Here is a 14,950-nt window from a genome sequence, read left to right as displayed (position 1 = left end):
TGTGTGTGTGTATATAAGGGTGAGAAAAATGAAATAACTGTAAGCAACAATAAATAAGATGCGAAAAACAAACTACACTCTTAAAACCTGGGCTAAAATTGTTCATTTTGCAAGTGAAAATGATTGCTAGGGTGCTCACACTCTATGCCTCTACATTGGGATGTCTAAGAGTATGTTGAAAAAATTGACAATGAGAATAGCAATTAAAAGATAGAGCATTTGTGGGAGGTTTTGCTCTGCATATCACAAGGACATGTCACTGCTACAATAAGGTATGTACCCAGTTTACTAATGATCAGACATTCAACTTACAACAAACTGTTAACAATGAGAGAGTTAGAGGAAATTAATTTTAAATTAATAGAGTTTTCTTTCATTTGCGGGTTTCTATATTTGTTGGGAACAATGGTGCCTACAGGAGACAAGATATGTAAGTCCTACTTTTCTTCTATGTGTATCATGACATTAGCAAGAGCCTATGGGCCATCTCAGTGAATCCATTCATTAAACAAAGGTTCACATGAAATGGCCAAGAATTTCAAACTGGCTTTAACTGCCAATACACACATGCCCTCCAGCATATGCACAACCAGGACTTTCACCTAGGCAGGGCATCAATAATACCAGAACATGTTTTCATATATTTTTTCCTGCTGGATTGTGGCAAATTATCACTTTTAATTACATCTAAGATTGTACAGTATGACTGAAGCTGTTTTGTAAATTTGGCTTGGAGAACAAGTCATAGTTTGTCAATTTAGATATAATGACAAATTATAGTCTGCAGTCAACAAAGAAGCCATCAATTAAGTTGAATGAGAAATAAAGAGATGGAGGAGGGGAAAATGAGATCAATCCAAGTTTTTGTTAATCACTTCATTTATACCATTTTATATATAAAGAACAAAATACTAGTTGTCACAAAATGCTAAAAAAAATGTTATGTTTACAGGGCCAGAAAATTTGGGGGGGGGGGGTAATCCTAAACAGATGACAGAATTTTAAGATATTGAATCAACATAGTTACTATAAAGATTGCTAAAATAAAGTATTAACTTCACAAATTTCAAGAGAATATATATCCCGTTACTGGTATTTTGTTTTTGAAAACTCTGATGCCAAGTTCTACGAAGGAATGATCAGGAATAGCATGTCAAGATCAGAATCAACATAAAGCTTTTTACCATTCCCTGCCCACTCTCTCTATCTCATTCTTTTAAAAACTTCTTTGTTCTTCTCTTTTTACCTCTTAGGTTTTTGGGGAAACACAAGTGACTCTTGCCTTGTAACTTGCATAAGTGAGTACAGAAATCAAGGAGGGCTGTACATCCTAAGAATGCAGATTATTTATTCTGCAGCAACTTTAGAACATATGAAGCTTCCTGTATTATTTCTTTTCAGTATAAATTATCATATCATCCTTTCTTATCCTATCTATTCATGTAACCAGCTAGGTTGGTTCAGATTCTTTGATTTGTATTTCTGTGGCAGTCCTGTTTATCTTCACACTGTACTCAACACATTCTATCAGTGCACCCTATTCCCTCTTAGTATCATATACCAGAAGGAAACCATAATCAAGACCTAGTAATTTTATCTTCAATTGCATTCAAAATTACATGTTTGAAAGTGAAATAATTCATACTTGCTGAACCCTATGAACTTGTACAGCTTATACAGTCTATTTAATATGCTCATGCATACATGTGGTTAATTTTCTTAAAAGCACCTGACTGGTTTAAAACAATCAGAAAGATGCTTAAAATCCAACACAAAGCTAAACCTACAATAAGAAAAATGTACTTCCAGCTAAGCCCCATGTATTCAAATGAACTTTTAAAACATAAAAATAATGTTTTATGTTGTTCCTCGCCGTTCCTCTAATTTTACTCTTTTGTTTCTATATTTGTTTGCTGTTTATAGTGAAGGAGACCTTCCCCCATAAACATATGCAGTATTGCACTGGATGGGTTCTCCAATGATATCTATGTACTACTAAAATTTTTGTAACTGTTTGTAACCTTCAACTGGGAAAAACAGTACATGAAAGGGCAACAATTTCTCAATCAACGTACCTCAAATGGGATAACACACAATGCATTTGAACTCCAGGATCCATGAGGACTCCCACAGGATTGACATTTAGCAAAGTTGTAGCTACTTCAGTGCTGCTTCACTGCTTCAGTCATGACTGTCATTTTCAATGCTTTCTGCCAGGTTCCTACAAGGAAAGTCAATGGGGAACTGGCTACGAAGTCAGAAGTCTCTCCTGTTCCTCATGCTTTTTTGCCTACCTGTGGTCATTATGTTTAGATAAGGAAATATCTCTGAAATGATGAACAGGTTTTCTAATTATATACCAGAAGGAAAACACTGTTTTTTCTCACAGACTATTGGAACCTTAATCTTACATCATTCAATTATAGACTTGCAAGTTTAAGTGCAGGCCATCCTAGCATAGAGCTTCATAGCTTACATAATATCACTGGTTCTATCCTGAGCTATTATTTTACACCTGCTTCTTTTGAAAGATTTTTTTTTTAAAAAAAATCAGCAGCAAATTAGGAAGTGTAAAATATGGAAACAGAACACTTTGTTAATTATGATATATTTCTTGTTTCATGAGAACAATGTAAGAAATTGGCATAATTCGATACATCATTATAGTTATAATCACATTGTTGCAATAGGAATTACAAAGCAAAAATGCTGCAGCCAGGTCTTAGTATGTTTATTCAGAGGAAAATCCTACCAGGTTCTATGGAATTTACATCTATTCATCCACAAGAGGAAAATATCAACAATTCTACATGATCAGTCAGCCCAAAATATTCAGATCTTTTGCCCATGGTGCTTTCTGAACAATATATTTATTGTTACGTTTATTATCTGCATTCTAGAAGCTAAAAACAATATATGCCGGGATCTTCTTCAATTACTGTGTGAGACAGGTTGGACTAAGCACTACTGTCAAGTGGAGATAAAATTTAAGACTTGCTGACCAAAATTAATCAAAACTAGCACATGGCTTATATCTCACCAGAACTATTTTGACTCCCACTCTATTGGTGAATACAGATCAAAGTTATGGTTCTCTCTTTGAAAACATTATATCAACCAATTAGGGACATTAGTAGGAACTAAAGTCTAACATAGATGGGAGGGAAAGTGTCCTCAAGCCTTGAATTCTACAAGGACTAGCCTTGTTCATATTAACTGGCCTTCTCATGGGCCCTCCTTAGGGTCTTCTTCCCTTTACTATGTAAGCAAAAAGTAGCTAGTAAACTAGAACAGCATTGCCTTATCTGCTCCCTCTTAATACTTCCAATATCAATGTTTTAGGGAGTCACATCAGGCTTTTTCATTTGAACAGGCTTTCTAAATCATGATTCTTCCTGACACGGAAGCAGGTTACCTGAGGAACTGTCTTCTTCCAATTACATCATCCCACCCAGGCAGAGAGGGAGGTTATATTGTGGATCCTGCCAGTTAAAGAATTCTGAGTGGCTCAATCTAGGAAGAGCCTTCTTTAACACCGCCCCTGCTCTTTGTAACATCTTACCCCCAGATGTTCCCATTCTTCTGGCCTTCCAATGGCATGGGGTGAGGGGGTCTAGGAGTGATATGCGATCCTGGTTAGTGGCTTGAGGGTTCTCCCTCCACTTCTTTAGCTTCCAATGTTTTAATTTTTAACTTTGCTTTAATTCTGTTTTAACTCCCTGTTTAAATTATGTGTTTTTTACACCATTGTATGTTTTTTGTTGTAAGGTGCCCAGAGTCACTCAGGTGAGATGGATGGTGAATAAATTAGATAGATAGATAGATAGATAGATAGATAGATAGACAGACAGACAGATAGACAGATGTGCTTTACTGTATAGTATTTGTCCCATGCATTACATTTTATTGCAACTTCCGCTTTTTTAAAAAAAATATACAGTATAAATAAAAGAAAATATTGTTTTGAATACAATCAAGTGACCTAAGTTAGTTACAATTTAGTAATAATGTTTTTAAACCCATATTTTAAATATTGTAACCATCCCAGAGGGTTTGTTTGTTGTTGTTGTTGTTGTTTTGGAGTCAGGCAGCCTAGAAAAGAGTCTTAAATAAATAATAATTAAATAAATAGTATTTTTTTTTCAGGATAAAATAAGCAGCATAACCTCCTGAAGTTTAATTCTCTGCAAAGCCTCAACAGTACAGTTGCCTTTAACACCCCAATTTGATGGTTTTGAGTGAAAGTGATAATTACCTGTCAGGTTTATTACATAAATAATTTATTCTTGTATCAAAAAATGTTAACAGCTTTGAAATAGAGATGCTTCTTATTTCTAATAAGGCGTGTGAAAAATTTAAGAAAGTGTGAAAAGAAAGAACACATTTATGTAAATATAAAAATATGGTAAACTGTGCTGTTTTCTCCATTTCTTCTTTCTTTGGCTAAAGGCGTCCTAACTACTCTCATAAATATTGTCCTATTTCTAAGTAAATACTATTTTTCTGAATATCAAAATACAATAAAATCTTGGAAAAGTGCAAAAAAAATTAATACCCTGACTTGCTTTTAGGGTATGTTATAGAATGATATCATCAGTGCAGCAGCAATTTAATTTTAGGAGAACAGTTTAACTTTTTTGAAGACTATGTCATTGCCCCCAAACAGATTTACTGAGCAACAAAGCAAATGCTTCTGTAGAATTAGCATTGTGTAGTCAGTACAATACAGTGTGAAAGTGAAATAAACAGTGCAGAAAAGCCTCTGTAGAACATTCACCAGGGATGAATACCAACTCATATGACCAAGCAGTGAGATAATGCTAGAGTCCTGATTATACTATGTCACAATGTCAAATGCTAAACAAATTTTTAAATATAAAGGCAACAATCTCTTATCCTACCACTGAACAATCTTATATATCCATTCATTCCCTTCTCACTCTGAGGCCATCTCTGCCTAAATTTCTGGAAATCTAATTATTCAATTAAGTGTATCATAAAGAAAATACTGACACTATTGGTATCTTGTTCCGATAGGGAGTATTTTTTAAAAAGCATCTACAATTCATTTAGAAATTGTTTGTGTACAGTGATGCTACTCAGGTGTCAGTGCATGACCACTGTGAATATATTTAACTCTCTCCAATACTCATACTGCAAAATTTAAGCAGCTACTTAAATTTCTTAACTGAATTCCCTGAGGTTGCAAAGTTGACACCTTTGACTTTTGTGAACTCTTAAACCTACAACCACATATATAACCACATACCTAAAAGTCCCTGTGACCTGAAGAGGTTTACAGATAGCTCTCAATTTATGACCACAAATAGAACCAGAATTTCCATTGCTAAGCAAGGCGATTGTTAAGTGAGTCATGCCCAATTTTGTGACTTTTTTTGTCACGGTTATTAAGTGAATCACACACTCATTAAGCAAATCTGGTTTCCCCCATTGGCTTTGCTTGTTAGAAGCTGGCTGAGATGGTCACAAATGGAGTCCATGTGACCCCAGGATGCTGCAACCATGATAAATACATGCTGGTTGCTTAGGATCCAAACTTTGATCATGTGACTGTGGAGATGCTGTGAATGTAGTAAGTGGTAAGTCACTTTTTTCAGTGTTGTTGCAACTCTGAACAGTCGCTAAACAAATGATTCTAAGTCAAGGACTATCTGTAATAAGTACACATATTACATGGTAAAATTCAATGGCAACAAAGCAAAAATGAAAAGCTTTATAGTTTTTCATCTGAATTTGTTAGCAACGGGAAATTTCAAACTTTGGTAGAGTTTGTTGTACAAAAATATAACAAAATCATAATAAAAGAAAAGAATTTTGTATTTGCCAGATGTGCATCCAAACAGTAGAATTCAGAGATATCTGTGAGGCTTTCCATTTGCTGGGCAGTTAATTTGCTTTCTAAAACCCAAGAATAAAACATATTTATAGCTATACTGTGAAATGAAAGCCCTGTTTGTTTCCTTAATAAAGCAATGATTTAGAGGGAAAAATGGGTACATCCAGGACGTTTTTTGTCATAGAACGCCCAGAACGGAGTTCTGGCACCTTTTTTGGATGGAACCTTGTAGGGTAGGCAAGGTAGGTTGCATAATGTGTGTGAGTTCCAGCACCTTTTTTTTTTTTTTTTACAAAAAAAGCACTGGGTACATCTATCATCTTTCTTCCTCCCTATCATTTCTGCGTTTCAGATGACCTTCCTATTGGCTTCCCTCCTTATAAGGGTTTGAAATTTTTGCAAATTCCACAGGGGAAAAAAATACTGCTTGCTTCTAAAAAGCAAAACCTGAGAAGAGATGTTATCTATCTTCTGCTTCTCCATTCTCAAGAATTACCCTCAATCTAGGATGCAGGTACCCATATGTAACAAGTCTCACCTGCAATTTTGTCCTATCTTTTGAAATGAATGTAAAAGGAAAACTGACTTTCTTAACAATTTGAACAGTAGTATATCTAACAAGGTTGTACTGAAAGAACAGAGGTTATGTGTTATGTTTTGCTTAAGGAAAAGAAATAAGAAATGACGATGATGTTAAGAAATGAAAACCATGTAACCATGCAAGATAAAAAAAAACACCTGGAAAAATGCCTTTCCAATGTTTAATAATACCTTCCCATTTACATTCCTGCATAACTTATTAATATTTTCTCTCCCAAATATACTATTATCCGTTCAAATATCAGGAAAAAAATGGTTCCTTCTTTCTGTTTCTGTCCTTCATTTCGCTTTCTCCTTCACACGGCAGAGATGACCTATTGCGCTTACAACTCTTTTGACATTCCTGCCGCGTTCTCTCTTCCAAAGTCTAAAAAGGTGGACCATCAATTCAATGTTCACCCTCCGATTCTCATATAAAAACACTTAACGATTCACTCACCTTCCTAAGCCTCTGAAACATATAGCCTTCCATTACGGCAAATTCTGAACGAAACAGACAAGTCGGTTATTTACTGGGAAAGGCTGCATCAGCCACATCTGTGCACTTGTTTGATTCACAGCTTCCCAGTCCCACCGAACACTGAATTATCTCTACAGTCCCCCTCACGGCATCCAGAGCCTACATCCTCTGCAAAAGCCCACTAGAAGGCTCACAGCAGTTTAAAGCCACTTTTGCAGGCATTCAAGTAACCTTGAATGCCTGCAAAAGTGGCTTTAAACTGCTGTGAGCCTTCTAGTGGGCTTAGGGGGAGAGCCCGATCCTTTTCTAGAATATTTATGACAGTTTATTGTTTTGTATGTCATTACCTCTCCATCAAGGTCACCCAGCCAAGTAACGCGGCCCTTTCCCTCTCCTTAATCCAGTGGTTCTCAACCTGTGGGTCGGGACCCCATTTGGGGTCGATCGACCATTTCATGGGGGTCGCCAAGCAAGGCTGTCCGCCATTTTTTTTGTCTGCCATTTTTCCCCCCTTTTCCGGCGGGTGCCTTACCTCCCTTGGGCTGGGCCAGCTGGTGGTCGGCCTGCTCCGTCTCTGCTGCTTGCCAGCTACGCCTCGGCCGGCGCAGGGGGCGGAACCACGCATGTGCAGTGCTCCCGGGCAGGGAAAGTCCTCAACTTATGACCGGTTGGGTAGTCCTCGACTTACGACCGGTTTAGTCCTCGACTTACAACCGGTTTAGTCCTCGACTTACGACCGGTTTAGTCCTCGACTTACGACCGGTTGGGGTCGCGGCATTAAAAAGGTTGAGAACCACTGCCTTAATCAAACAGGCAAGCTTAGGGCAATACACGTGGTGGTGGTGATTTCAGGCCAAGGGTCTTGGCTTGTTTGGCAACGCAAAGGCAGCCTTAAAATTTAAGCTTACAATCCTCCACACAGTTCCTCGGAAATAAGTCCCACCGGACCCCCCCAAAGGGGAGGGGGCGGAGTTCCTTCCGAGTAGGTCTACACGGAACGACCGCATTCCATACACACGTTCTAACCAGACTCGCGGGTCAGAAGCAGGCAGCGGGAAGACCCCGTGCCTCGAGCAGCGAAACACCCTCCCCTTCGGGGCACCCCGAAAGACACCTCGAGCAGCCCCCCTCAAAACAGCCCACTCAGAAACGCTCTCAACCTTTCCCCCCCCCCTTTTTTTTTTGCCTAAAGCTCGGAAGGAAGAAAGGAAGGGACGGCCATAAAAAGCAGTTGTGGGAGAACAGCCTTCTCTCTCCCCCCCCCCAGCCCACCCCCCAGCCGGCGGCTTCCCTCTCTTTCTTTCTGGGCAAGCCGCGATCCTTCGCTCGCACCCACGCCACGCAAACAGCGCCCGCCGCCCGCACAGAAGAATGGAGGCAACAGCGCGGGGCAAACGCCCCCTCTCGCCCCGCAACTCTCGCCCGCCCCAGAGGGAGAGAGAAATGGTGCCCTTGGCGCCAAGGTTGGAGTAGGGTAGGGTGGGGTGGAGGGGGGAGAAGATCGGCTACCTCGCTCTCCGCCTCTGGTTGCTCCAGCCGCCGCCACTCTCCCGCTTTTGCCTTTGGGTTCAGCCGGACGGCGCGGTTTCTTGCTCGGCTGTCTCTGCGTCAAGGCGCGGGAAGGGGGCGGAGAGCGCGAAACAGCAGCAGGAGCAGCCGGCGCTCGCCTTCCCTTTCCCTTCCCCTTCCTCCTCCTCCTCCTCCTCCTCCTCTGTGGCGGGCTGCTTCCAAGTCTGGGAATCTGTTTTGGGAAGCGATGCTGCAACGCGGCACTTCGCCTCGGTCGGCGAGGGGAAGGAGGCGGCGGATTGGATTCACGCGCGGCAGCACCGTAGCCGGCTGGAAATCTTGCGCTCTTTCTCTCTCTCTCTTTTTTTTTCCCCCTTTTTTTTCTCCGGCTCGTTTGCAACGTTGCTGCCGCTCTCCTGCTCCTTGCCTGGCGCCCCAATAGGCTCGCGCCTCTGCTGCCGATTGAACGCAAGATAAAGGGCGCAGAGGAATTGGGGCGCCGCTTTTGCGTTCGCGTCCCTGTCGCCGCCCTGCGGGACGCGTTTAAAAAGGGCGCCGGGGGGGGGGTTTGAAAAGAGGCTGCCTCCTCAGGTTACCTCAACATCCATTCTAGAGGCGCTAAAAGAGCGGCGGCTTCTCCCGCCCTAGTTGGGGAACGGGCGCCAAAAAGGGCCCAGGTTTCATCCTGGCCCCATTGAATCGATGGGATTTAGTTGACGGGTTTGTTAAACAGCGCGCACCTGTCTTCTGGGGAGAGAGGCCACCCTAATAAATATTGGGAGGTGTTTTCAAGGAACCGTATAGGTGCACCTTCTGCCCACAAGAAATGTAGGGAAATGCCATCGTTCCCAGCCTTCTCGCTCCTCGTTGCTTACCTGGGTAGAGGGTGGTGGAAGTTGCATTTCAAAGCCTTTGGAGATCTCCAGCTTGGAAAAAGCTAGATTATATACTCAAGCTGCAATTCTGTGTAATTAAGTTTTGTTTTTTGAGGTGACATAGAAGGAAGAGAGAGAGAGAGAGAGAGAGAGAGAGAGAGAGAGAGATAAGATTAGGTATTAGATAGATAGATAGATAGATAGATAGATAGATAGATAGATAGATAGATAGATAGATAGATAGATAGATAGATAGATAGATAGATAGATAAGATTAGGTATTAGATATTAGATAGATAGATAGATAGATAGATAGATAGATAGATAGATAGATAGATAGATAGATAGATAGATAAGATTAGGTATTAGATATTAGATAGATAGATAGATAGATAGATAGATAGATAGATAGATAGATAGATAGATAGATAGATAGATAGATAGATAGATAGATAAGATTAGGTATTAGATATTAGATAGATAGATAGATAGATAGATAGATAGATAGATAGATAGATAGATAGATAGATAGATAGATAGATGATAGATAGATTACTACTTTGAAAACCACAAATGGGACAGAGAAAACAGGAATTAGTATGAAGTATAAGGCAGACCCTATGTCTTAAGGGAGAACTTTATTTTTAATTGATTTCCCCACGGTTATTACAAGGATCTTTTTGTAAAATTCATATATTGCCAACTTACTGCAATTATAGATTAACCAATCTAAGGTCATTAGACTGGAAGGCTATTACTGAACATCACCATTGGGCCAGCCCGGAATAGGAACAATCCAGTGGCACTATTTATTTAATTAACTGATGCAACTGAAATGACCTAAAGAATTAAGGCATACCAGAGGGAATCTGGTTTGATTGTAAGTGCTCTTGCTAGGAGAACTTCCCAATGGATTGTGTATCATGGACATATCTATTATCAGTTCTGGGAGCTGTAATCCCAACACATCTGGAAGCTGCCAGAATGGAAAAGAAGAATCAAAAGAAGAATCATTTTTCCAGGAAGGAGGGAAGGAAAGAAGATATATTAAAATATTATTGTTGAATAGTACTTGCTACTAGCACTGGCACTACAATTCTAGAAGGATATATTTCTGGAACTCTTGATTGTGTTTGTAACTTTGTGTTACAAAGTTTCTAAGACTGAATTGTATTATCTTCACATTGCAGATGACTGTTAGGCTGAAAGTTAAGCCTAACCCTGAATCTATCTTGTAAAAATAAGGTTGAAGCAAGGTTCAAATGCATCACTTATTTAATTTAGTTATTTATTTATCTACATTTAGGGGCTACCTAGCTCTTTAACATGGGTGGCTTACAAATAAAAAAAACATGCAAATATAAGAACAAAGCAATAACAACTCTGGCCAATCAGAAAAAGAAAAAGCTATTCAGCAGAAATAACAAATGTAAGCTTGTCCTTTATTTTTCCAATTGACGTCGTATTATGTAAGGTAGTCCTCAACTTACACTAGAATTGGGACCAGAATTTCTGTTGCTAATCAAGGCTGCTGTTAAGTGAATCATGCCTGATTTTACAACCCTTTTGCCATGGTTGTTAAGCAAATCACTACAGTTAAGAGAATCATGCAGTCATTAAGCAAATACAGTTTCCCTTATTGATTTTTTTCAGAAGCCAGTTGGGAAGGTCGCAAATGGTGATCACATATCCTGGGATGCTCAACTATTGTACATACATGCTGGTTACCAACTGCCCAAATTTTGATTATGTAACCATGGGGATGCTGTGATGGTTGTGAGTGTGGGACCAGTCACTTTTTTCAGTGTTTTTGTGATTTCAAATGGTTACTGAATGAATAATTGTAAGTCGAGGATTATCTGTATCAAACAGCAGGCAGATCTCAATATTTAAAGGTGGATGATGTAACCTTCCAAGTGTTGCTAAAGAATCACACATAATATTTCTCTCCTTCCTAGCTGAAGTTTAGAAACATTTGGAGAATAACATAAGGCCTGTTACTGATTCAGCTATCCAGATACTTTATCATTATATTATTATTAAATGCTATTATATTCTTACAGGGTAGTCTAAATAATGTCTATTTTCTAAGGTGTCTATTCTATTGAATTTAGTGGGAATTATTTCTAGATTAAGCAGATAGGGAATACTAGCATTAACAGCAGTAGAAAAACAGGAAACCAGATAAATCATTGTTTCTTAAGCTTGGCAACTTGAAGATGTGTGGACTTCTTAAATTAAAAAAGCCTGGGAGTTGAAGTCCAGACATCTTAAAACTGGTGGGTTTAAGAAACATTGAAATAAATGAATACCACTGCAATGAATGTATCAATTCATTACACTTATCTAATGCTTTTCTGGAAACAGTAATGTGACTTAGATATTAATGTAGTTAAAATGTACAATAACAGTAAAATAAGTTTGATAGATTAAAAACTTAGCTCCTTTAAACCAACGATCTTTATCAATATGGAAATACTTTAAAATGAGAGGAGGAATAAGCTGCTTACCCTCCAGCCAAATTCTTTACAAGATAGGGAAGTAAGCCTTGAGAGACAGTAGCACTGCGTGGGTGTCCTTATTGAGAACATCTGACTGATAGACATATCTAGTCTTTATCCTAGTTTGGTATAAGCAATATTGAGTCAGAAGAGAAGTATTCATGTTACAAACATTTCTGGGAGTGGGAAGAGTCAATTGCAAAACTGCCATTATTCTCTAAAAAAAATAAATTAAAACATTACAGTAAAGGGCATTCTGACCACAAAAACAATATGAGAAAACGACAAGAAGTTGATTCAATCTTCTACATTCAAATCCTTCTTCCAAGTCATTAGCTCTGCTTTTAGTCTTTATTGCAGATGGGCTGAAGTGACTCATATGAATCTGTTCATACCAAAACAATTTCCCTAAGAACGTTCCCAAAATATTTTAGTTCACAGCTAATTTTATTTTGTAGGCTGTATTGAGACATTGCCCTCACATTCCTCAATAGCAATCACAGGAGTCATTGTGTCCAGTTCTTCTGCAAGTGATTATTCTGAGTTGGTTTTATATGTCCTCTAGTAATGGGATTCTCGTGTGTTGTTAAAATGGACAAATTACAAAATTGTTATGGCAGATATCTTCCTTTCAAGCTGAATTGCATTAACCTCTGAGCCTGTCCTAAACATTTATCTCTTAAAATGGAGAACTCTGGGTGTGAAATTTCAAGTTCTTGCTTGGAATCCCATCACTTATCAAAGGGATTCTTATCCTTTTATTGCAAAAGATTATAGTATACGCATTCAGACTTTTGTACTCCTTATTTTTAAACCCATTCACTGAAGTTTATAGATCATAAATGTATAAAGGACCATTACACTGAATGTAATATGATTTTTGTTAAAGCAATGTCTACATATGTGGCAACATCTGGCTATGCTTTTCTGGGTTTGGGCGTTAAGCAGGTTCAGGCCTGCTTAGACATCCAAGGAAAACTAGTACAACAGAGCAGACTGGAAATTTTAAAAAAGAACAATCCAGAGACAAGCAATACAAACCTGTATTATTGTCAAAAAACTATGTGGATGGGTCAAGGAGATCAGAGGAACTAAGGTCAACTGGAAGGAATCTTTGCATGTTATAGAGTAGAACTCCTTTTTAAAACCAGGAACAGCAGCCTAATTACATAGATGAATATTAATAGATTAATATTAACCATTGCAAATTTAATAGATTCTCTTTCCATGAATCTAAATATGGATGAGGCTATTTTTGGTGCATACAACATAACATTTTGGTGTTCCAATTTTCCTACTTCCTATTCTTGAGATGCATTCAATTAATACTAATTAGACAGGAAAGTATTAATAAACCACCAAGGAAATCAAGTGTTACATATTAATACAACCTGTACATTGGCTATACTGTAATTCACATTTTAAAATAGCTGCAATAGTACAACAAAAATGGTCTGAAGCACCTTTAAAAAGGTGTTGGGTTTTTTTGCTTTTAGATACTAAAGTGGCTAAAACACAAGGAAAAGACTGCTTCAACTAGCCTTTTAAATCAATGCAGGTTGAATGACTTGAAATAGATTCAGTCAAGTGAAATGCAGTAGAAATACAGTTATAAAGCTAATACTGTCATTGAAGGAGAATATATGATTGACAATCTGTTTACTACAGATTCATATCTGAAGAACATGTATCCCCAAGTTAGAAGGCAAACAGAGATACTAAGATATAAACACTTTGATTGGTTTCTGACTGATGTCAAATCATGACTCATTTAGTCATGGTTTATTAAAGAAGCTATCACTTGCCAAAAGCAAAGAAAGTACATTAAGCCTTGGGATTTAGGCTCCCTGTTGATACACGATGCAACATTGGGTTAACTAGTGGCACAAACCAGAAAGTTGCTTTTATAATCGAGATTTAGATTAGAGCTTCCCATTGCTTTTCCTAATTTAACCCTCTTCTTAATCAATTTTACTAGCCAGAGCTTTGACAGACTTGCTCTTTGGATTAACTGCTTCCAATCTGGACTATTACCAGAAATTTGATAGAAATGTGATACAGATTCTGTTCACATGATATGCCTGGTGCAAACATTAATTAGTGTGCATTGAGCCAACCTTTATCTGCATGGCTGTTTAATGAGATGTTACGTTTTCTGTGGTCTTTCAAATTCAAAATAGCTACAATATTAGAAACCTGAATACTGTATAACTTTCATATAATTTGAAGGTATCTACCCCAAAAATGAAGTAATTAAACTTTGATTACAGCCCACACAGTTTTAAACCTCAGTGGATCATACCCTAACACAGTGATGGCGAACCTTTTAGAGACCGAGTGCCCAAAACCTGGTCCCACCCCCACCCTGCCCCCTGCCCCGCCCCTGCCCCACGCTATCCTCCACCCCACCTGCCCGCAGGGCCATTCACCGCCTCCAGGGCCCACTGCAGATCGCTCAGGCAGTCCAGCAGCGCCATAGTGGCCACGCCCTCTGCCCGCGCCCTGCAGCATCAACTGTGCGGGATGGGGCCTGAGGGCAGAGTCTTGTCTACGCTGCCTGGCTGCCATGTCCTTGGCTGCGCTGCTCCGTATGGGCTACACTCTGGGGCGACTCTCCTCCAGGGGGGCTGCTGGTGAGGGGGTCGTGGGGGGAGGCGAGGCTGGGGCAACGGCACATGTGCCCACAGAGAGGGCTCCGAGTGCCGCCTCTGGCACCCATGCCATAGGTTCGCCACCACTGCCTTAACACATTAGGGCTGGTTGCTAGTTGACACACTTCCTTTACGATTAGCCAATTAATGAAAGTTATAGAATAATATAGCTAAATGTCAGTTAGTGAAATTCCATATGCGAAAATGCCAACTTCTGAATCCAAGGAGCATGCAAGCTCATCATATTTATATTATATTGTGAATTTTTCATACATCTGAACTGTCTGATCAAGGAAAACAACTATATTAATAAACTACTTCTTTAAACTTCATTTCTCAAGGAGAATGGATGCCTTTTAACCTGGATGGTTTCATTTATTAACTTGCAATGGAAAATTGAAGTTCCCCCTCCTTTTAGTCTTTTCTTCTGAAATAGTTCTCAGCTGGGAATTTGCAAAAGGGAACACTAGGATTTGCAGAAATAAATTAGTCATTCA

The 14,950-nt window shown here is 39.1% G+C and overlaps 1 protein-coding gene across 1 annotated transcript in view; it reads right to left on the bottom strand.

The window, feature by feature from the left end:
• The window catches only part of LOC107290330 (A-kinase anchor protein 2-like), a 74,951-nt gene extending 66,511 nt beyond the window's left edge, over positions 1 to 8,440 (bottom strand). Inside the window, exon 1 of the mRNA XM_015819202.1 lies at positions 8,427 to 8,440. The gene's annotated coding sequence lies outside the window, so the exon portion shown is untranslated. The remainder of the gene's footprint in view (positions 1 to 8,426) is intronic.
• Between the last annotated feature and the right edge of the window lie 6,510 nt (positions 8,441 to 14,950).

Source organism: Protobothrops mucrosquamatus, unplaced genomic scaffold (genome assembly GCF_001527695.2).
Source record: "Protobothrops mucrosquamatus isolate PMUCROS unplaced genomic scaffold, P.Mucros_1.0 scaffold874, whole genome shotgun sequence".
NCBI classification, from domain to species: domain Eukaryota; kingdom Metazoa; phylum Chordata; class Lepidosauria; order Squamata; family Viperidae; genus Protobothrops; species Protobothrops mucrosquamatus.
The sequence above is the reverse complement of the archived record's forward strand: the minus strand, read 5'-3'. Positions and strand labels throughout refer to the sequence as shown.